Here is a 24,407-nt window from a genome sequence, read left to right as displayed (position 1 = left end):
CCTGTCCATATACCTATCCAATTTTACTTTAAATGACAATACCAAACCTGCCTTTACCACTTCTACTGGAAGCTCATTCCACACAGCTACCACTCTCTGAATAAAGAAATTCCCCCTCGTGTTACCCTTAAACTTTTGCCCCCTAACTCTCAACTCATGTCCTCTTGTTTGAATCTCCCCTACTCTCAATGGAAAAAGCCTATCCACATCAACTCTATCTATCCCCCCCATAATTTTAAATATCAAGTCCCCCCTCAACCTTCTATACTTCAAAGAATAAACACCTAACTTGTTCAATCTCACCATCTGGGACAACCCTCTTTTCATTACTATCATAAGAGAGGAGGCAAAGGAGCCTGAAGACACACACTCAACACTTGGCATGACTTTCCTTCCCTTTGCTATCAGGTTTCTGAACTGTCCATGGACCCATGGACACTATTCCCCTTTTGCATTACTATTTCATTTTTTATTGTAACCGCATTTTATTGCCACAGAAACAACAAACTTCATGAGATATATATACCAAAATAGTCAACCTGATTCTGATTAAATAAGTCACATGAGAATGCAGTGGGATGAGGTGTACACACATAAATTAGTTGTTTGTTAGCCTTCAGTAAAACCTACACACTATTTTGAAGTTCCTGGTATCTTCGAGAGGTGACAACCCACCTGTGCTTACCCTGAAGATACACAATTGCCCTGCAATGGCATTGTGCACGAGAATGAACTTGATCAGGAGTTCCCACGTGCTGCTCAGGACTCTGCATCACCACAGGGCTGGTTCAGCACCAGAATGGCCTGCACACAGCTCAGTAAACTGTCAAATGACTGCCTGCCAAAGCTTTACTGCAACGTTTCTGGTTGCCTGCAACACTCACAGATAATTTCACCAAGTTATGGCTGGGGTGTAAAAGAGAGTTAGCATGTTAAACAGAGTCAGCGAGCAGCCCAATGAACAAAATCTCCAACATGGAGCTCCACTGCTCACCCCCTCTGGCCAAAGCAGTGATGAGAGCAGAGTTACCATGTGCACCAACTGTTTCAGGTTGCACAGCACGTGTTCCAAGCCAGCAACAATGCCGACTCAATTAGTGCTCCTGTCCTAGTAATCCCAGAGAGGGTGGACAGATGCTGTCACAGACCCCGAAAGAGTCACTGTGGTCTATCCTCCAACTGATACCCAGTGGGCAGTGGATAAAGCTTCCTCATGTCCTGGAACTGAAAGTATCAAGGAACCCAGAACATGTTGGAAGTTGAAGGAAATAAAAAGACATGTAAAATGTTTTCAAAATCATGCAGGATTTCAAAATGTGGATGATGTGAATGATTCTTCCTGTCAGGGAATTCATCTTTGGGTCAACAGAATACAGACACAAAGGAAACTGCAGGGAAGTGATGAGAATGTGGAACGTTCTGCCACAGAAGACAAATAAAATCTATAGCAAAGGGGAGCAGGATGTACACATGAAGGTTACAGCAACAGAAAGTCTCAGATGACATTAAGTCAAAGGAGGCCTATGAGGGCCATAGCAACTGGCAAAGGCCTACTAGAATGAAACAGCCCATTTCTCCACTCTATATATTGTTCATTTGAAGTACTCACAGCACTTTTAGTTTGTGAAAGAAGTGTCAGTGAAGTTAATATGCGAAACTTGCAGCATGCCACACTGCACACTGGCCCATGCATCAGATGTAACAGAGCAGGATGTTCAGGTGATAACCGATGGCAGGTCCAGGAAAACTCACCGTATTCAGGGGGCTCTGGACTGCTGTTCAGTTCTGCGACAACTGGAATCACTGCAGCATGAAGTGGGCCATCCAGAAGGGAGACATGGACAAACAGGGGTGACAAGCGTAAAGGAAACAGGCAAAGGGGAGGAGGAAAAGAAGGACAAAATGATTGAGGAAAGACAGATGATGAAAACAAGACAGGTGACAGAAACAGATTCAAAGGATGGGATGGGGAAAAGAAAAAGAAAAAGTAAAGTTGAGATAAAATGTAAAATTTAGCACAAATTAAAATTCAATCTCATTTGGAAAAAGGATTCATTTTAGCTCACACTGTTTACATGGAATTAATTAAGGAGCATAGAAACAGAAACCTCACTGCTGACACTGTTTGAGATGGTGGGCAGAAATGTTGATTCCTGAGCATCCTTCAAATCACTGAGCAAAAGCTGTTGTCCACAACAGAATCTAGCAAATTAATCTCCAAGCTGGGGAACAGCAGAAGCACAGAAAGGACTGCTCCCGTACATTCAGAGTTCAAACGGTATCCACGGGGAAAGGAGGCTCAATACAACAGAATACAGAAAATACAGGATTGAAACTAAAAAGGAAATTAGAAAATCAAACAGAGCAAATAAAAAAGTCTGACAAATCAATGGATGTCGATAATATTTTATCAACATGGAAAAATCCAGGGGATAAATGCAGATAAATTGGGTGTGGGGTGAACGCTTTACGATGGAATTCTTTGGGGATGGCACGGTGGCTTAGTGGTTCACATCATGTTACAACTCCCGTGACCTGGGTTCAATTCCTGCTGCTGTCTGAGGATTCTGTACATTCTCCCCTTGACTACACGGTTTCCTCCGGATGCTCCGGTTTTCTCCCAATTCCAAGGTAGGTTAATTGGTCAATTAGGTTTAATTTGGCAGTATGGATTTCATGGGCCAGAAGGCCCTGTTGTTGTGTTCCATCCGGAAATAAATAAATAAACAGAATGATCTTCCTATCCTTCATTTAGAAAGGCACAGATCAACTTGGGACACTCAACGGGGACCTGTCAAGCACAACGACAGAATTTGTTGTGGCAGGAACAAGCAGAGATGACAGGGACAATGTGCAATTTGTCATCATACAGGATAGAGGCAGACCCTTTGGCCCATCATATCCCTTGACACAAATCCCATTTGGCCGCATTACTGTCACTTTCACAGATTCTTCAACTCGTTCTCAGTATTACTTATTTACTTTTTTATTATTTCCACAATTTGTCCTCTTTTACACAATGGTTGTCACTGTTTATTTGTAGTTTCTAGATCTTATTGTATTTCTTTATTTTCCTGTAAATGCCTGCAAGAAAAAAGAAACTCAAGGTGGTATGCCGTGGACTATATGTACAACGATAACAAATCTAGTTTGATACCCTTCTATGCCTTGTCTATTTAACCGTCGACATTCCATTTTTCTGTGAATCTCCTTGTAGTCCTATGTCTCATATGTCACAACTCTGTCACGAGCTGTCTTCCTGCACTTACAGCAAACCCAGCAGCTGCCCACATTCTTTCAATCCCACAGCACACTGTGTTTGGGTCAGGTCATCTCTATACACTACTGCAGACTGGAAGACTAAGCCTATTATCCCAAACTCTGACACCATCAGGCAATCCAGCCACGGTGACTGACAACCCATCCATATCACCCGGCAACCAGAGTTAAGAAATGGCATTGAGATTGCAGTGACAGTGTTTGGCCCACTGATGAGAACAAGGAGGTGGATCCATAATCAAGGAGGGATCATGGTCAATGGAAACGGGCAGGGAAGTGTGCAGATAAGATTCATGGGAATGATCTGGAAGGAAGGATTTAACATATGAGGAGCATTTGATGGCTCTGGGCCTGTACTCACTGGAGTTTAGAAGAAAGAGGGGGGAATCTCACTGAAACCCATTGAATATTGAAAGGCCTCGATAGAGTGGATGTGAAGAGGATATTTCCAACAGTGGAGGAGTCTAGGACCAGAAGGTCGTCCCTTTAGAAAAGGGATCAGCAGGAATGTCTTTAGCCAGAGGGTAGAGGTACTGTGATCAAGGTACTAAGAATGATTATTAAGAGTGTCAAAGGTTACAGGGAAAAGACAGGAGAATGGGGTTGCAAGGGACATAAATCCGCCATGATTAAATGGTGTTACAGACTCAATGGGTCGATTGGCCTAATTCTGCTCCTATATCTTACGGTTTTATGTGGACATAAATAATATTGAATCAGCCACAATCCTATTGGGTGATGTAATATGTTTCTGAATGGCCTGTTGCGGGTCCAGTTTCTCACAGTCCAAAGCAGCAGGAGCTTCTTCGACAGTCAGGCATGAGATCCCTTTTGTAGTTTCAAACCAGGTAACTTCCTGCTCAAAATGTAAAACACTAAATTTTTATCTTGGATCCATCGAGTTAAATTTACAGATACTCAAGCTTGGTAATTATTGGATCAAAACATGGAAAACAAAATGTAATCCCCACTTTACAAACAACATTGTGTTAGGCATGATCATGAAAGCTGCTAATTTGAATGAAAACCACTTACATAAACACCTCATACTGCAATTATACTCTAACGAGAGTGATGCTGCAATACTTGGGAAGGATGGTTTATCATTAAATCCTAAACTGTGATTTCATTGCAGAACAGGTTTCAATCAGCCATAGCATCACCCAGCACAGAAGCAGGCTGACCATTAGCCCCATTGACAATAATCCCGTTTTTATTCTCTCCCCGTGCCCTCTCCCAGATCTACCAGCCATCTGCACAGCAGCGGTAAGTTACAGTGGTGGAATAACCCAGCAACCTCTTGGGGGCGGGGGTGGGGGGGGTGGGGAATGAGCACCAAAGAGAAACCCATGTGTCTCAGGGAGAACGTTCAAAATTTCCAAAAGGAGCTTCGGGTGTCGTATCGAACTCTGATCATGTAGGCAGTGAAGTAGCTCTAGCAGCCGTACCAACCATGTTGTCGTGACGTGGTCAGCACAAATACAAAATCATCTTTAAGTTATTAAAACGTTGATGCCTTTGGCCCTGCTCAATCTCTAACAATCAAATTCCAGTGCCAGATTTACTAAATCATGCACTATAGCCTTCCTTCAGCTTTACAGGAAAATGAACACAGAAAATAATTATTGACCCTGTAACCAACACACCAGTCAACCATCTGCAAGTAAAAAAAATCACCGAAGATTCATTTTACAAATAAGTACCCTGTGGTAGATAACTGGGAAGTTTTAAGGTTGGATGATTCCCATGACAGCTGGTTTTGTTTTGAGTGGATAAAATCAAATCAGTATTGTCAAATAGGACTCACCACACAGTCAAGCAGCTCAACTTTGAAATGTTATCACATCCGGCTGTCTTACAGAATAGTCTCATAATTTTTTTTGCATCTAAATTGCTTAAAGAAAAAGTCTAGTAAGAATTAGTCATGACCAATTAAGTGCTTTCAAACCAGGAAGTGACACCTATTACATTCACTTCATGTAGTCAGGATGGGCAGAATGGTGTCTGCTGGCACAGTGCTTTCATAATTATAACTTTTCACAAAGAAAGTTACGATGCTCTTCATGCTGTCCAGTTGAAAGGCATTATACAAATTCAAGCCTTGTAGTATCAGTCCCAACACTGACAATAATCAGGATTGATCAGAAAATCAATTATCAGTGTTAATTGATTTTCAGATTTAACTGTTCATATGGCATCTATTAATAACAAAACAAATAAAAACAACTTCTGGAGTCCTGAAAACTCCAATTGTTATCAGTTCTGAGTGAAATAAAAATGAAACTGCTGGAAGCCTCATTCGGTCAGGGAGCACCCATGAAAACAGAAAGAGTTAATGTCTCAGGTGAGAATTCTTTGTCAGAACTCTACAGATCTGTGGTTCTGTTTTTGGTTTCCTATTCATAGCCACTTCATCCCTCGCCCTGTAACCGTCTGAAAGCAAACCCACAGATGAGCCTCAAACCACCAACATAGTGGTAACCCATTTCTGTCCCTGTAAATGATCAGACTTTACATCAACTGTTAACACTGACACAACTTAGTTAAATGTAGACTTCATCACTCCTATCTTGTCTTAATGATTTGATCCTTGAAACTCAAGATTATCTATAAATGCCATGGCTAACCACATCTCCCTCCCCTCCCCCAATCCCTCCCCCTCACACAATCTCCCACACATCCCTCTCTCATTCATTTACTGTGAAATTCTATTCTGTACGTCTGTGGTGGGGCAACTTCAAGTATTTCAGCACAAAACTGTACAAAATTGATCAAGCAGAAAGGATTTCCTTTTTTTCACCTGGAATCAACTGAAACTCCAAAGGGTGAAATGGCAATGTGCCGGCCAGGTGATTAATTGTTTCCCAGAAAGGTTCACCTTTGGTCTCCTTCCTGAAAAGGTTTCATACTACATGGTTACACTCCACAGGGACCCCAGATTTACTTGTGCGTTCAAAACACTTCAGTGGCAATTACAAGACAGCTGTTAAATTGAGATTAATGACAGCACAAATAAACCCCATTTCAATGGAGTTCATTTATATCTCACTGCTATTGAGACCCATACAAAGACTTGATTGAAACCAACTAACTCTGCTCAATACTGCTCTGGAAGTTGGAGCATTCTGTAAATGTATAGGACATTTCACAGAATCTGTGTGCAACACAAACCTAGGAGACGGTACAATAATCCCTCTTAAAAATAATTAGCTCCTGTGCACTTTGTAGGTGATTGCTTCAACATAACATCTAATAGGCTGATTGGTGGTGTAGTGGCGTCCGCACAGGACTTAGAAGCCAGTGGTCTTGGATTCGAATCCGGCCAGCTCCTTGCAACTACCAAATCGGCCTTGTAAAACAACAGATGAATGCCAAAGAAATGACAAAGTTGTGCCACAAGGCATGGAGAGGAACAGCAACAGATCTAAATCTATGAAACAGGGCATGATTTCTTTAATAAAATCACATTAATATTCCCCTCTGTCATTATTTCCTGGCACTGTTACTCTCTGGGCTACATCTCAAACCAGCCTCTGTAAAAACTGGCTACCATGAGTTGTCCTGCCTTCTACAGAGATCATGAGTTCACACCCAATACTTTATGCAGCATATACCTGTGATCTTTACAAACCAGAGCACAAACCCGGTGCCTTCTGTGCCTAATGCAGGTGAAATTAAATGGAAAATGAAGAGGATACCATGTGTTTATACAAAAACAGTACGACTTTAAAAGGATTAACAGAATCCTTTGGTAGATTTTGGGTTATGCATTACAGAGGAGTGACCAGAACCAAAGGGGATTTATTTGTGACATCAGAATACTACACATCAGCCAGCCTGCCAGCTCCCTGCTGGGCGACCAGCCCACAAACTCCCCACAGAGCGGTCAGTTCATAAACTGAGTCAGGTTATAAACTCTGGTCTCTGTGTGGGTCAGTAAAAGTGCACAGTGAGCATCAGGTGAGTAACAGACTTTGTGAAGTAATTAAGCTAAAGTATCTCAGATCACAGACGTGCAGTGGTCTCCCACATCCAGCCCCGACAGGCTACCTTAACCCGGATATTGAAGCCTCTGCTTTGAAAACTTCAAATTGCTGTAATCCCAAAACAGAGCAATTCCTAATCAAGGAAAAATGCAGGTCTGTAAATAAGCTAAATTAATTCAGATTCAAAGTAAGACTGTTTGTGTTTTTTAGTCTGGAAAAACCTTGCAGAAAGCGATTTAACAGGGTTAATTTAGGTTGGTCAGTGAGCTGCAGTCCGTCATTGGGTAATGTTCATTTGCTGGCCAAGACTCTCCTCAGAGTTTTCATCACAGCTCCAAGAACCTCTACTGCATGTACTGCAGTTCCAGGGTCAAACAACAGTTTGAAGGGTAAAGTATTGAATTGCCAATAAAACAAGACCGAATTGGTCTGTAGGCACTTAACATGATTGTTATTGATCTTTCCTCCATGGTTTGCTGAGTTCATTTGCTTTATAAACTCAACATCAAACCCTCACACGACCACCCCTTCATGCCCTTCTCCCTCTGAATCCCCAAGAAGTTAGGACACTACAAACTGCGACTCCTCGTTGCCCTGCTGTTGCCATTCTTGGTCTCTGAACTGGTATGATTAATCTCAAAGTCTGACTACTCCCAAAGGGCCAATTTCACAAGTTTCATGACCAGTCTCAGGCAGTCCTGTTGTTGTCACACAGCTCTCGTGCATTTTTACCATTTCAATTTGATTTACTCATAATTGACAACTGCAACCTACCGCTTTCATGGACATTATCATAAGGAATGAATCTGAATTTGAACGGATCTCTTCCTCAAAGCTGGGAAATGTAGCCCAGCTCTTGCTATATTTAGGGACAGGAATTACAATCATATGGAGAAGCACAGACTTATTAGGGGTAGTCAAAATGGTTTTGTGAGAGGCAGTTCAAAGCTGCCGCGGTAGCATAGCAGTTGGCACAACAGTAGTACAGCTTGCGGCGGAGTTCGGAGATCAATCCTGGTGTCCTCTGTAAGGAGACTCTCTCGTACACCTACACCCTCCCTGCGGAATGCGTGGGTTTTCTCTGCATGCTCTGGTTTCCTCCCATAGTCCAAAGATGTACTGGGTAGGTTAACTGGTCATTTTAAATTATCCCGTGATTAGGCTAGCTTTAGCTCAGGGCTGTCAGGGGTTGCTGGGCAGCATGTCCACACCGTAAGTCGAAATCAATAAATAAATAAATAAAATTAAGATCATGCCTCAATGAGTTTTTCAAGGCAGTAACAAAATTAATTGACGAAGGTAGAGAAGTAGATGTTGTGCATATGGGTTTTAGGAAGGTGTTTGATAAAGGTCCCCATGGTAGAGTAGTCAATGCAGGGTGTATAGATTTTAGTAAGGTGACTAATGAGGTTCCCCATAATAGCATGCTGGATGTGGTGCATATAGATTTTAGTAAGGTTTTTGACGAGATCCTTCATGATAGAGCAGTCAATGTGGGGTGTATGGATTTTAGTAACATGTTTGACAAGGTTCCACATGGTAGAGCAGTTGACGCCGTGCATATGGATGATAAACACGGTTCTCCATGGTACCATGCTGGATGTGGTGTGTATAGGTTTCAGCAAGGCGTTTGATGAGGATCCCCAGAGTAGAGCAGTCAATGCCGGGTCTATGGATTTGTGTATGGCATTTGACAAGTTCTCCATGCTAGATCACCCAAAAAGTCATGAGGCATGGGTACAGTGGAAACTTGGAGGTAAGGCCGAATTTGGAGTATTGTGTGCAGTTCTAGTCACCGAATTATAGGAAAGATGTCAACAAAATAGAGAGAGTACAGAGAAGATTTACTAGAATGTTACCTGAGTTTCAGCATATAAGTTACAGGGAGAGGTTGAACAAGTTAGGTCTTTATTCTTTGGAGCATAGAAGGTTGAGGGGGGACTTAATAGAGGTATTTAAAATTATGAGGGGGATAGATAGAGTTGACGTGGATAGGCTTTTTCCATTGAGAGTAGGGGAGATTCAATCAAGAGGACATGAGTTTGAGTGCTAGGGGGCAGAAGTTTAAGGGTAACATGAGGGGGAATTTCTTTACTCAGAGAGTGGTAGCTGTGTGGAATGAGCTTCCAGTAGGAGTGGTAGAGGCAGTTTCAGTATTGTCATTTAAAGTAAAATTGGATAGGTATATGTACAGGAAAGGAGTGGAGGGTTATGGGCTGAGTGCAGGTCAGTGGGACTAGGAGAGAGTAAGCGTTCAGCACGGACTAGAAGGGCCGAGATGGCGTGTTTCCGTGCTTTAATTGTTATATGGATTTAGAAGTGGCTTGCCCACAGAGGGCAGGGGGTGGTAGTAGATGGAATGTTCTCTGCCTGGGGGTTGGTGGCCAGAGGGGTTCCATGGGGACTTGTTTTTGGAATCCTGATCTTTGTGATTTTTATAAATGACTTGAATAAGGAAGTGGAAGTGGATATTGTTTGTTAGCTTGCTTTCACACTTCATCTTTTCCCTCCCAATGATACTTTTAGTTGCCCCCCTGTGGGGTTTTAAAAGCTTCCCAATCCTCTAACTTCCCACTAATTTTTGCTTTGTTGCATGACCTCTCTTTTGCTTTTACATTAACTTTGGCTTCCGTTGTCAGCCAAGGTTGTACTATTTTGCCTTTTGAGTATTTCTTCATTTTTGGAATACATCTATCTTGCACCTTCCTCATTTTTCCCAGAAACTTATGTCATTGCTGTTCTGCTGTCATCCCTGCCAACAACTCCTTCCAATTTACTTTGGCCAACTTCTCTCATAGCACTGTAATTTCCTTTACTCCACTGAAATATTGCTACATCAGACTTTACTTTCTCACTGCCTCCTAAGAGTTCTTTTTACCTTAAGCTCCCTAATCACTTCTGGTTCATCATATAACGCTTAATCCAGTGTAATCTTGCTTCTCAACTTTTTGCCTAGTTCTCTAAATACTCTCTTCAGGATCTCTTTGCTTATGTCATTGATACCAAAATGTACCAAGACATCTGGCTGCTGTCCCTCCCTCTCCTGGGAGCACCTGGGAGGCTACATACTATCTGGGTGTCCTTTTTTTGTCCACAGAATCCCCTGTCTGTTCCAGTGACTGTTGAGTCCTCTCCCACTACTGCTCCCCTCTTCTCCCTTTTTCCCTTCTGCACCATGGACCCACGCTCAATGACAGTGACCTGGTCTCTAGCATTCCACTGGGAGGTCATTCCCCCACAATAGTATCCAAAATGGTATACTTATTATTGAGGGTAATGGCCACAGAGGTGCTCTGCACTAACTGCCTGTTCACATTTCCATTTCTCCTGAGAGTCACCCAGCTATTTACCTCCTGCAACTTTGAGATGACTACTTCCCTGTAACTCTGACCAATTATCTCCTCACTCTCCCGTACAAGCCGAAGATCATCCAGCTGCTGCTGCTCCAGATCCCTAACACGGTCTTTAAGGATCTGCAGCTGGATGCACTTCACGCAGATGTACTTCCCTGGGAGATTCTGGTATAAAGAACGCAACAGCTATTTACTACACTAGGTACCACAAGAGAAAAGTGGAGGTGGAATCAGGACAAATAAAGCACCAGATTATATTAATAGACTCCAGCAACTGGCTTCTTCTCCTTGTGTCACCAGGATTTGGGTAAAAGTAGCCTTCTGTTCTGCTCTGAACACTTAGTCAGCTGCAATACAGTTAAAGTATTCCTGAAGCTAACTCACGTCTCTGTACAATTACATTCATGACTTTAAAATGAAGCTACTTATGTAAGCAATATCATTTTATACATGGGAGGAGGCAGAGACACCTGCTAATGACCACAGAGAGGACAATAACCATTGCCGCAAAATTATGAAATATGAAAGCCCCTGGGGTACATAAATAGACTAAGCTCTTCTGCGATATGAATTCAAGAGATGCATTTCCTCAAGTCCATCTCAACCATCTATAACACCTAACTCTTCAGCACTGAGCTCTCGTGCTTTGGATACTAATATCCTCCAGTGCTATGGAACATCCCAACCATTGCCTTCTTTGTCTTTAAACCTTAAATCGTTTTCTATTTGGAAGCTCTCAGGTAAGTTTCCCACATTGCTCACACACGCCATCAATAAGCGTCATCATCAGATGCAGACCTCAACGTGCCGTCACTGGTGCGAACCCAGCTGCTCACTCTCCCCTCTGGGACAATGTACGGCCTGTGCTGAGGAGCTGGAATAAAGCAAGTCCTTTAAGATGTTCAACGGAAGGCATACTGAAGGATGGGTATCAGAGAGATGGGTATAATTCACTGGTGATGCAGTACATTAAAATCACCAAGGTCTTGAAAGCGTACATCTGATGAGAACTATATGCTGACTTGCAAACCCTTATCAAGACCCTGAGAATAGACAGCACACAAGTTTGATGTACAGGCAGTCCCTGGGTTTCGTTCTGGTTCCGTTCCTGAGTCCGTCTTTAAATCAGATTTGTACGTAAGTCAGAACAAGTACATCCAGTATTATTTAGCGTCAGTTAGTCAAATGTTTGTCTTAGTATATAGTATATATTTTACCTTTCTATGCATATAAAACACTTAAGAAATTATGTATTCCAATAATTAAACCACTGCATTGCTTAGTAATAATTGTAGCTTTCATCGGGATAGAGCCTTTCACGTGCTCCATTATTTTCACTTTATCCGTTATCCTTTAAAATTGTTCCGATCGTTGACCGACTTAGCCTAACGCCTTTCTAATGACCGATGGCGTTTCACCTCTTTCCAAACGCTTTATTATTTCCACTTTATTTTCAATCACGATTGCTTCCCGTCAATGGAACAGAAACACAGTGGGCAGCAGGTCCCGACCTCCACCAGCTCCCAAGGTGCACTGGGTCCTAAGGATCACCGCACTGAGACAGGCTAAATGGGACAAGTGGCGACTGTGCTGGGTTTCGGTATTTGATCATCCACAATATTCCATGTGGGAATTTAAACTGGAGGTGGCAGTGTTTTTTTTATGAGGTCAAGTTGCGAGCTCGACATCAACCCGGCACGGATGGTACGGGAGTAACTGGATCAACATCAACCCGGCACGGGAGCAGACTGTCACTGGATCGAACTCAGAAACCTCCGTTCTCCAGCCCAGTGCTGATCTCACTGTGCCACCAGCTGACCGGAACGGGGTGGGGGAGGGGGGCAGGGTCAGGTTGAATCTTACTAAGAAAAATTTAAGCCAAGTACAAAGTTAAACACTCAACACAGTGTCAATGGCAACAACTTAAAATGGCGGACAGTGTCGCAATCCGACTTAAAATGGCGGACGGCGTTCTCCTTCCTCGGTTTGTAAGTACGAGTTGTCTGTAAGTCGGACATTCGTAACTCGGGAATTAACTGTATTCAAGATTTAATTTGAAAGAGAACATGAACGTGGAGGAAACTAACAAGGAGCACAAGGCGGGAACAGTAGTGATATCAAAGCATCCATCAATATTTTCCATGTTCAGCACAACATAAACATTCATTTGGATGTACGTTTCCAGAAAACAATCATTTCCCAACAAGATTATAGTCTGGGAAAATGTTTCAACTATAAAATTGAATTGTGAAACAACATGAATAAAAATTAAATGGTGATTGCAACATATTAACAATTAACCCACATAATTACCAGCTACACAGCTGGCAGAGTTTACTTCAAAGGCATTAGGTGTGAGCCAACTCAACCTGCGCCAGGTTTAAAGGGCAACTGATAATATCCGGTTTCACTCAGGACAGACCACTCACATCAAAGCATGAGGGTGTTGCCTGCATAATGATTATTTTGATAAGTAGCCAAAACATCCCAAAGTATACCCATTGTGTTGTTCCCTATAATTACCCTGCATGACAGTGCACAAGAGCACCATCAACCTTGCCAGCGTCAGGGCTCAAGTTACTGGGGCTGGAGAGTGTGCAGATTGGTTTGCAGAGGCCAGATGATAAGCTCTCCCAAACTATCTGTTAGACTGTGCCTCGAGATTGAGGATGACTTACGCCCATTCCAGTTGTGTAGATTCTGAGGTGACTGATGTGCAACAGGTGGGACAGGAAGCGGACAGGGTGATCCGATTGGGGAATTGCATTGTCTCATGATAAGACATAACCCAGCCAATGTGTGCGAAGAGCACATTGGGGGTTAGAGGATATTGAAACTTTGGGCATGTTCCTTTGTAAATAATCTTTTAAACTGATGGGCATAGAGCTGTGCAGCATGTTATCTCATTTGTTGTATAATATCGAATCTGTTGGAATTCTTGAGGAATTAACAGACCGGAAGGGCAAAAGAAAGTCAGTAGATATTGTGTTTTTGTATTTTCAGAAGGCCGTTGACAAGGTGACACACGTGAGGCTGCTAAAAAAAAGATGGTTACGAAGGAAAGATATAGTGCGGACAGAATCACTGGCAGAGGCAAAAAGTGGGAATAAGGGAGCCTTTTCTGGTCTGCTGCTGATGACTAGCAGTGCCCTGCAGGGATTGGTGCTTTCACATTGAAAGGGAAAGTAAATCAGCCATAACTGAATGGTATATCTGAATTGTTGAGCCAATTAGGAAGATACATAACAGGAAAGATGGGTAGATCCACAGTTATTCATTATACTGATGAAGTGTAAGTATAAACGGAGGCAGTGCGAAATATGTGAGAAACACCACTAAGTAGGAAGGAGGAAGACAAATGGGAGACCAGAAGCATATTCAAGTTAAGAACTAAAACTTAGGTTTTTTAAAAATCAAATAGATTAGCTTTACTTGTCACTTGTACAGAGAAACGTCAAAACACACGATGAAATGCATTGTTTTCATCAACAACAAACCAAGTCAGAGGATGTGTAGGGGGCAGCCTGCACATGTTGCTATGCTTCTAGCACCAACATAGAATGCCCACAACTTACTAACCATATGCCTTTGGGTTGTGGGAGGAAACCCACAAGGGCACAGGAAGAACATACAAACTCCTTACAGATAGTGGTGGGAATTGAGCACCAGTCACTGGTGCTATTAAGTATTATTGCCTAGCCCTGTTAAAAATATTGAATTTATTCTTCATCCACACTACAAAAGCATGAAATGAGCATTTCTTTAAGGAAAGTACTTTATACATCAGAAACTTAAATCTTCAATAATATTTCTTTTAGAGTAACTTTGGTGTTCACTTCAGTTTCATTTGAAAGGTACCACCAAGCCAACCACAGACACATAAATATTCATTCAACAAAGATTACAATCAATGCACTATCACAAATTCCGATATTCATTGTCAAGCACTGTGCAACTCCGAGCACCAAGACGAGATCCTCATCAGGTGCAGACTTCTTAAACATGGACCAAGCTAAACAAATGTACAACGTCTTCAGGGAGTGAAGACAGGAAGGAGATGTAAAAGATTAAACCCAAGATCCAAGGTCACGAGAACCAGTATATGTTGTTTACAGAAACATAGAAAACCTACAGCACAATACAGGCCCTTTGGCCACAATGTCGTGCTGAACATCTTAGAAATTACCTAGGGTTACCTATAGCCTTCTAATTTTCTAAGTTCCATTATACTTATCCAGGAGACTCTTAAAAGACCCGATCATTTCCGCCTCCACCACCGTCGCCGGCAACCCATTCCATGCACTCACCACTCTGCGTAAAATATCTCTGACATCTCCTCTGTATCTACTTCCAATCACCTTAAAACTGTGCTCTCTTGTCTTAGCCATTTCAGCCCTGGGAAAAAGCCTCTGACTACCCACACAATCAATGACTCTCATCATCTTGTACACCTCTATCAGATCACCTCTCATCCTCTGTCGCTCCAAGGAGAAAAGGCCAAATTTACTCAACCTATTCTCATAAGGCACTCTCTCCAATCCAGACAACATACTTGTAAATCTCCTCTGCACCCTTTCTATGGTTTCCACATCCTTCCTGTAGTGAGGTGACCAGAATTAAGCACAGTACTCCAAGTGGGGTCTGACCAGGGTCCTATATAGCTGTAATGTTACCTCTCGGCTCTTGAACTCAATCCCATGGTTGATTGCACTGTATGCCTTCTTAACCAGAGTCAACCTGAGCAGCTGCTTTGAGTGTCCTATGGACTCGGACCCCAAGATCTCTCTGATCCTCCACACTGCCAAGACTCTTACCATTAATACTATATTCTGCCATCATATTTGACCTCCCAAAATGAACCACTTCACACAGATCTGGGTTGAACTCCATCTGCCACTTCTCAGCCTAGCTTTGCATCCTACTGATGTTCTGGTGTAATCTCTGACAGCCCTCCACACTATCCACAACACCCCCAACCTTTATGTCATCAGCAAATTTACTACCCCATCCCTCCACTTCCTCATCCAGGTCATTTATAAAAACCACAAAGCGAAGGGGCTCCAGAACAGATCTCTGAGGCAGACCACAGGTCACCGACCTCCATGCAGAATACGAGCCATCTACAACCATTTTTTGCCTTCTGCGAGCAAGCCAATTCTGGATCCATAAAGCAAGGTCCCCATGGATCCCAAGCTGCCTTACTTTCTCAATAAGCCTTGCATGGGGTACTTTAGCAAATACCTTGCTAAAATCCATATACACCTCATCTATTGCTCTACCTTCATCATCCATATAACAATTACAGCACAGAAATACGCCATCTCAGCCCTTCTAGCCCATGCCCAACGCTTACTCTCACCTAGTCCCACCTACCTGCACTCAACCCATAACCCTCGATTCCTTTTCTGTCCATATACCTACCCAAATTGACGTTAAATGACAATACTGAAACTGCCTCTACCACTTCTACTGGAAGCTCGTTCCACACAGCTACCACTCTCTGAGTAAAGAAATTCCCCCTCATGTTAAACTTTTGCCCCCAACTCCCAACTCATGTCCTCTTGCTTCTATTTCCCCTACTCTCAATGGAAAAAGCCTATCTACGTCAACTCTAGCTATCCCCCTCAACCTTCTATGCTCCAAAGAATAAAGACCTAACTTGTTCAACCTTTCTCTGTAACTTGGGTACTGAAACCCAGGTAACATTCTAGTAAATCTCCTCTGTACTCTCTCTATTTTGTTGACATCTTTCCTATAATTCAGTGACCAGAACTGTACACAATACTCCAAATTTGGCCTCACCAATGCCTTGTACAATTTGAACATTACATCCCAACTCCTATACTCAATGCTCTGATTTATAAAGACCAGCATACTAAAAGCTTTCTTCACCACCCTATCCACATGTGATTCCACCTTCAGGAAACTATGCACCATTATTCCTAGATCACTCTATTCTACTGCATTCTTCAATGCCCTACCATTTACCATGTATGTCCTATTTTGATTATTCCTACCAAAATGTATCACCTCACACACTATCAGCATTAAACTCCATCTGCCATCATTCAGCCCACTCTTCTAACTAGCCTAAATCTCTCTGCAAACTTTGAAAACCTACTTCATTATCCACAACACCACCTCCCTGAGTATCATCTGCATACTTACTAATCCAATTTACCACCCCATCATCCAGATCATTAATGTATATGACAAACAACATTGGACCCAGTACAGAACACTGAGGCACACCACTAGTCACCAGCCTCAAACCTGACAAACAGTTATCCACCACTACTCTCTGGCATCTCCCATCCAGCCACTGCTGAATCCATTTTACTACTTCAATATTAATACCTAATGATTGAACTTCCTAACTAATCTTCCATTTGGAACCTTGTCAAAGGCCTTACTGAAGTCCATATAGACAACATCCACTGCTTTACCCTCATCAACTTTCCTCGTAACCTCTTCAAAAAATTCATTGAGATTTGTCAAACATGACCTTCCATGCACAAATCCATGTTGACTGTTCCTAATCAGACCCCGTATATCCAGATAATTATATATACCATCTCTAAGATTACTTTCCTTTAATTTACCCACCACTGACGTCAAACTTATAGGCTGATAATTGCTTGGTTTACCCTTAGAACCCTTTTTAAACAATGGAACCACATGAGCAATACGCCAATCCTTCGACACCATCCCCATCTCTAATGACATTTGAAATATTTCTGTCAGAGCCCCTGCTATTTCTACACTAACTTCCCTCAAGGTCCTAGGGAATATCCTGTCAGGACCCGGAGATTTATACACTTTTATATTCTTTAAAAGTGCCAGTACTTCCTCTTCTTTAATCATCATAGTTTTCATAACTTCCCTACTTGTTTCCCTTACCTTACACAATTCAATATCCTTCTCCTTAGTGAATACCGAAGAAAATAAATTGTTCAAAATCTCACCCATCTCTTTTGGCTCTGCACTTAGCTGTCCATTCTGATTCTCTAAGGGACCAATTTTATCCCTCACTATCCTTTTGCTGTTAATATAACTGTAATCAACGTGTTTATTCATATCCTCAAAAGATTCAATAAGGCTGTCAAGGCACAACTTGCCTTTGGTAAAGCCATGCTGACTATTCCTAATCATATCATGAGTTGAAAGTTAAGGGGCAGAAGTTTAGGGGTAACACGAGGGGGAACTTCTTCATTCAGAGAGTGGTAGCTGTGTGGAACGAGCTTCCAGTAGAAGTGGTAGAGACAGGTTTGATTTTGTCATTTTAAAAAAATCCGATAGGTATATGGACAGGAAAGGAATGGAGGGTTATGGCCTGAGTGCAGGTAGGTGGGACTAGGTGAGAGTAAGCGTTTGACACGGGCTAGGAGGGCCGAGAAGGCCTGTTTCTGTGCTGTAATTGTTATATGGTTATATATCAGCTTCTCCAAATGTTCATAAATCCTGCCTCTCAAGATCTTTTCCATCAACTTACCAACCACTGAAGTAAGACTCACTGGGCTATCTCTACTCCCTTTCTTATATCTGTCCAACCCTCCAATCCTCTGGAACCTCTCCCATCCCCAGTGATCATTGCCAGAGGCTCAGCAATCCCCTCCCTCGCCTCCCACAGTAGTCTAGGGTGCATCTCGCCCAGTCCCGGAGACTTATCCAACTTGATGCTTTCCAAAAGCTCCAGCACAACCTCTTCCTTAATATCTACATGCTCAAGCTTTTCAGTCTGCTGTAAGTCAGCACTACAATCACTAAAATCCTTTTCTGTAGTGAATACTGAGCAAAATAATCATTAAGTCCCTCTGCTATCTTCTCTGCTTCCATACACACTTTTCAACTGTCACAATTGATTGGTCCTATTCTCTCACGTCTTATCCTCTTGCTCTTCAAATACTCATAGAATGTCTTGGGGTTTTCCTTAATCTTACCCGCCAAGGCCTTCTCATGGCCCCTTCCAGCTCTCCTAATTTCTTTCTTAAGCTCCTTCCTGCTAGCCTTATAATCTTCTGGATCTCTATCATTACCTAGTTTTTTTAAACCTTTTGTAAGCTTTCTTTTCTTCTTGACTAGATTCTCCACAGCTTTTGTACAGCACAGTTCCTTTACCCTACCATCCTTTCCCTGTCTCATTGGAACACACCTAGGCAGAACACCACTCCACATGCTTAAACATTTGCCACATTTCTGCCGTACATTTCCCTGAGAACATATCTTCGCAATTTATGCTTCCACGTTCCTGCCTGATAGCTTCATATTTCCCTTTACTCCAATTAAACTTTTCCCTAACTAATCTGTTCCTATCCCTCTCCAATGCTATGGTAAAAGAGTTAGAATTGTGATCACTAACTCCAAAACGCTCTCCCACTGAGAGATCTGACATCTGACCAGGTTCATTTCCCAATACCAGATCAAGTACAGCCTTATCTACATCTACATATGTAGGCTTATCTACATATTGTGTCAGGGAACCTTCCTGAACGCACCTAACAAATCCCACCCCATCCAAACCCGTCTCTCTCGGGACATGCCAGTCGATATTGGGGAAATTAAAAACTCCCACCACGACCACCCTGTTATTATTACACCTTTCCAGAATCTGTCTCCCTAACTGCTCCTCGATGTCACTGGTACTATTGGGTGGTCTATTTTTTAAAAAAACACCCAGTGGAGTTATTGATCCCTTCCTGTTTCTAACTTCCACTCACAGAGACTCCGTAGACAATCCCTCCATGACTGCCTCTTTTTCTGCAGCCATGACACCATCTCTGATCAGTAGTGCCACCTCTTTTGCCTTCCCCCCCCCCCATCCTTTAAGAAGCTTCAAGTCTGGCACTCTAAGTAACCATTCTTGCCCCTGAGTCATCCAAGTCTCTGTAATGGCCACAACATCATAGCTTCAGGTACTGATCCGAGCTCTAAGCTCATCCACTTTGTTCATGATGCTTCTGGCATTAAAACAGACACATCTCAACCTATCAATCTGACTGCATCCCTTTTCTATCACCTGCTTATCCTTCCTCTCACACTGTCTACAAGCTTTCTTGATTTGTGAGCCAACCGCCCCTTCCTCCATCTCTTCAAGTTCGGTTCCCATCCCCCGGCAATTCTAGTTTAAACTCTCCCCAATAGCTTTAGCAAACTTCCCTGCCAGAATAATGGGCCCCCTTGGATTCAAGTGCAACCCGTCCTTTTTTATACAGGTCGTGCCTGCCCCAAAAGAGGTCCCAATGAGCCAGAAATCTGAATCCCTGCCACCTGCTCGAATCCCTCAACCATGCATTTACCCTCCGCCTCACTCTATTCCTATACTTACTGTTGTGTGGCACAGGCAGTAATTGTGAGGCTACTACCTTTGTGGTCCTGATTCCCAGCTTCTTTCCTAACTCCCTGTCATCAGTTTTCAGAACCTCCTCCCTTTTCATACCTATGTCATTGGTACCAATATGTACCATGACCTCTGGCTGTTCACCTTCCCATTTCAGGATATCATGGACACGATCATAAACAACCCAGACTCTGGCACCTGGGAGGCAAACTACCCTCCATGCTTCTTTCCTGCATCCACAGATTCGCCTGTCTGACCCCCTAACTATAGAGTCTCCTATCCCTACTGTCTTCCTCTTTCTTACCCTGTCCCTGGGCCAGACTCTGTGCCAGAGGCACAGGCACTGTTGCTTCCCCCAGGTAGGGTGTCCTCCCAACAGTACTCAAACAGCAGTTCTTATTGTCAAAGGGGACAGCCATCATATGTGTCAGTACCATTTACTGTGGTGTTAACTGTTCAGGATAACAAAATGGTTTCTCTGTATTGTTATAATGAAATGGCTTCTCTGTAATGTTACTTAATGCTGTAATGGGTTTCTGTCGCCAGAATGCTTGTGTTATAACTGCAGATAAGGGGGGAACTAACCAATGGAGAATTGTTATGCTATCGTGTATGTGTGAGCTGAGTGGGAGTTCGCGGATTTTTTTCGGGTGAGCGAGGAGGACGGACATGTGAGGAATAGACAGTGGTTCCAGGGCAGTGGATACTGAACGTCGACGGTTCAGACGGTGGCCGAAGGCTCAGAAGGTCATTACGGATGGAACCGGAAGCCTGAGCTCCAATGTATTAAAATATTATGTGCACAAACTGATAAACTTACTGATTTGGCACCTTTAGGTTATCTGTTCCTACTAATCCATCACTAAGAAATAACTATAAAGTTGTAATTATTTACTTGCCTTTGGTGTATTATCTGATGCTTGTGTTGCGAGCGTGGACTGGGGGAGCATTATACCGTATTTACACCGAAGTATTACACTGTTGGCAGGGCAACGGTGGTTCACCCTAGGCGAATGGGGTTAAATTGGGGGCACGGATGCTACATATGTCTTATGATAATAACTTAATCTCACTGTTGTCAATCTAAGTTTCTGTGCTTTTTCCTCTCCCCTTCATAGTTCCTTTCAATAATACTGTGCTCAGCTTGAGACTATTTTGAAGATGTGAAATTATGAAGAATAAAACAAGGCAAGAGAGTTTTGCAAAGAAATGTGTTGAAACAAAATTCTTGTGGAAGTTTTCACCAACTTCCAACTTGGAGTATAATAAGGTAATTTAATTACAGATCTTCATTTGCATAAAGGTACTGACTTATGGTGTATTTCACTCCTGGGTGGCCCTGTTGTAATTGCCACAAGAAGGGACCAATATAACTTCAATAAAAATTTAACAAAATCAAGTGAGACAAGTTACACAGGGCAGATCTTCTTTGTCATCCTATCTCCAGAAAGGCCAAAAGTTACTTTACTTGCTGAATTTATTTGTTGTCTTTAAAATATCTCAGGCAACTACCAAAGTAAGGATGTGTGCTGGTGCCTTTACAGAGGCGTATTCAGATAAAAATTGTTGGTGAACCAATGCAAATATTAGTCTGGGTGTATATTAGTTTGATATAAAAAGGGAAATTGGGCTTATTGGTGGTGCCTCGAGAATCAGAATGGAAATGAATGGCAAACGAACAAAAAATGACACATATTTATTTTGCAGGGAATGGCTGAAGCCTGGAGTACACTGTTAGAGGTAACAGTGGAGGGAAATGCAACTGCTGTGGTTCAATAGGGAGCAAAATAAATACTGGAGAGGAAAATATTTGCATGGCGGAGTGGGTGGGGTGAGTGGATGCTCTACCAGGCAGGCGTGGTGGAGAGATCTGCTGGGTGGGTGCGTAGATTATACCTTTACTTCTTTGGCCTTGAGGTACCCGGAGGACAGTAAACCACAAGTAGAGTAAGATAGTCTGGTTATCACAGTCAGTCATCATTTGATTAAATTGTTCTCTCTCCTTGAGAGGATTGTAAAAAATATTGTATTTCAGAGTTCCCATTTGAACAACTGCTAACATTATGAAATAATCAATAATACTAGCTACAGAAGTCTGAAAGTAAAGCCTGTGTCTTTAAACAAGACAGCCATGTTTGTGGGTTAAGTTTGCAAGTCACTATGCAATCCGCCATTTTCAGACTAGCACTGATCAGCTGTTCAAATACATCAGCTGAGTTAGAAATAATACTGTCACATTTTGCCAAGTCGAAACTTTTAGACAACAGTCACAAGCAGTGCAATGTTTATCATGGAGACACTGAGATGCATCATTCCAGCTGTGCAGCCTTAACAACCATTTCAAAACAGCTTTTGCTGCTTCTGTCAGGGTGAGAGATGCACTTAGAGTCATCGAAGATGCACAGCACAGAAACAGGTTCTTTGGCCCATTTAGTCTGTGCTGAAACCTTTGAAACTGCCTACTCCCTTCAAGCTGCACTGGGACCATAGGCCTCTTACCCCTACCATCCATGTACCTATCCAAACTTCTCTTAAGAGTTGACATCGAGTTCACATGCACCACCTGTACTGGCAGCTCATTCCACACTCTCACAAGCCTCTAGGTGATGCAGTTTCCCCTCATATTCCCCTTAAGCTTTTCACCTTTCACTCTTAACCCATGATCTGCAGTTGTAATCTCACCTAACTTAAAGTGGAAAAAGCTGCTTGCATTTCTCCTATCTATACCTCTCAATTTCGGATAGATGGAGCTCGTCAGCAATCCATCTAAGAGAGGGAAAACTCTGATTTCAAACCTCTGCTGCCTTGCAGCCATACCCACTCAGGGGAAAGGCTTCGGGAGTAAACCCTGAGGACAAATCTGCAGCTGGAGTCACTAAGTCAGTCCGACGTTGTCTTCAACCTTGTCCTGGCAACTCCTGCGATGACACTAGTACCAAGCTGTACCTGCCCTTGTCCTTCCCTTGGACAATATCGGTGGCGTGGAGAGGGAAGACTTGCTGCATGGGCAACAGCCAGTCTTCCATACAACCTTATCCAGGTAACTCCTGCGATAACACTAGTACCAAGCTGTACCTGCCCTTGTCCTTCCCTTGGACAATATCGGTGGCGTGGAGAGGGAAGACTTGCTGCATGGGCAACAGCCAGTCTTCCATACAACCTTGTCCAGGTAACTCCTGCAATGACACTAGTACCAAGCTGTACCTGCCCTTGTCCTTCCCTTGGACAACATCGGTGGCGTGGAGAGGGAAGACTTGCTGCATGGGCAACAGCCAGTCTTCCATACAACCCTGCCCAGGTCTGCTTCCTGAAGAAGACTTTCCATGGTCTCGCAAGACTAACGGATGCCACACACACCCTTCAATTGTGCGTAAGTCTATTAAATCTCCCCTTAATCTTCTACATTCCAAGGAATAAGTGCCTAACCTGTTCGACTTCTCCGTATAACTCAGGTCCTCCAGACTCAGCAACATTCTTATTTACCTCTTTCCTGTGGTAGATGACCAAAACAGCAGAAAATACTCCAAATTAGCCTAACAAAGACTCATACAACTTCAACATAACGTTCCATCTGCTGTACTCAATACATTGATTTGTGAAGGCCAATGTGCCAAAAGCTTTCCTTTCGACCCTATCAACCTGTGACACCACTTACAATGAATTTTGGACCTGTATTCGGATCCCTTTGTTCTACAGCACTCCTCAGTGCCCTACTGTTCACTGTGTTGGACCTACCCTTGTTGGTCTTATCTGAAGGCTATCTGGGCCCCTTGCACAATATACTGGTGTGTAAATCTGCCAAACCCCTATTGTGAGCTACTCAGTGGGTTATTTTTATTACACTGTCATTTTCTAATGGTGCTTAAAGCTCCATTTTATGTCACTGGCACTTCCTGGCAATGTACAATTGGTGACACTCCAAGTAAGATGCAATTAAGAAAAATGTCCAGAAGAATGGTATCCCAAACTGTGGATTGAGAAGGAATTTAGAGAATAGAATTAAGTTCAATCAAGGTTTAGCCAGCAAGGTAGAAGTGAGATAAGACAGCAGTCAGGTTGAATGTCCAGATGTTGTGAGCAGAGATGGACAGTTCTTGCTGTTAGCAGAAAGAAAGCAAGTAATAAGAAAGGCTGTTCTCATATGATCCCACTCTTGTTAACTCAGTTCCAGCACAAGAGAAGGCCTTGGCTCACTGAGTCCATTCAGACTCCAAGGAATCTTTGCAATAAAATAACTAAATTCATTACAAGCTTCCCCACAGCTAGGTGACCAAACAGTATGCTAATCTGTTTTAGTGACATGGATTGGGGAACGAAAGAGCTAATCCACATCAAATCATGCCATGTTGAGACTGACAAGCTTGGGCAATACAACATGGTGCCACGGTGGAGACTTGCATCCAAGTCCTGCAGTGCAACACTGAGCATTTCTAAAGTTAGAACTGAATTGGA

At 42.8% G+C, this 24,407-nt stretch overlaps 1 protein-coding gene across 3 annotated transcripts in view; it reads right to left on the bottom strand.

The window, feature by feature from the left end:
- The window catches only part of hspg2 (heparan sulfate proteoglycan 2), a 521,654-nt gene that overhangs the window by 379,866 nt on the left and 117,381 nt on the right, over window positions 1-24,407 (bottom strand). The gene's annotated exons all lie outside the window — the stretch shown is intronic.

Source organism: Hypanus sabinus, chromosome 27 (genome assembly GCF_030144855.1).
Source record: "Hypanus sabinus isolate sHypSab1 chromosome 27, sHypSab1.hap1, whole genome shotgun sequence".
Taxonomy (NCBI): domain Eukaryota; kingdom Metazoa; phylum Chordata; class Chondrichthyes; order Myliobatiformes; family Dasyatidae; genus Hypanus; species Hypanus sabinus.
This window is presented reverse-complemented; position numbering and strand designations above follow the sequence as displayed.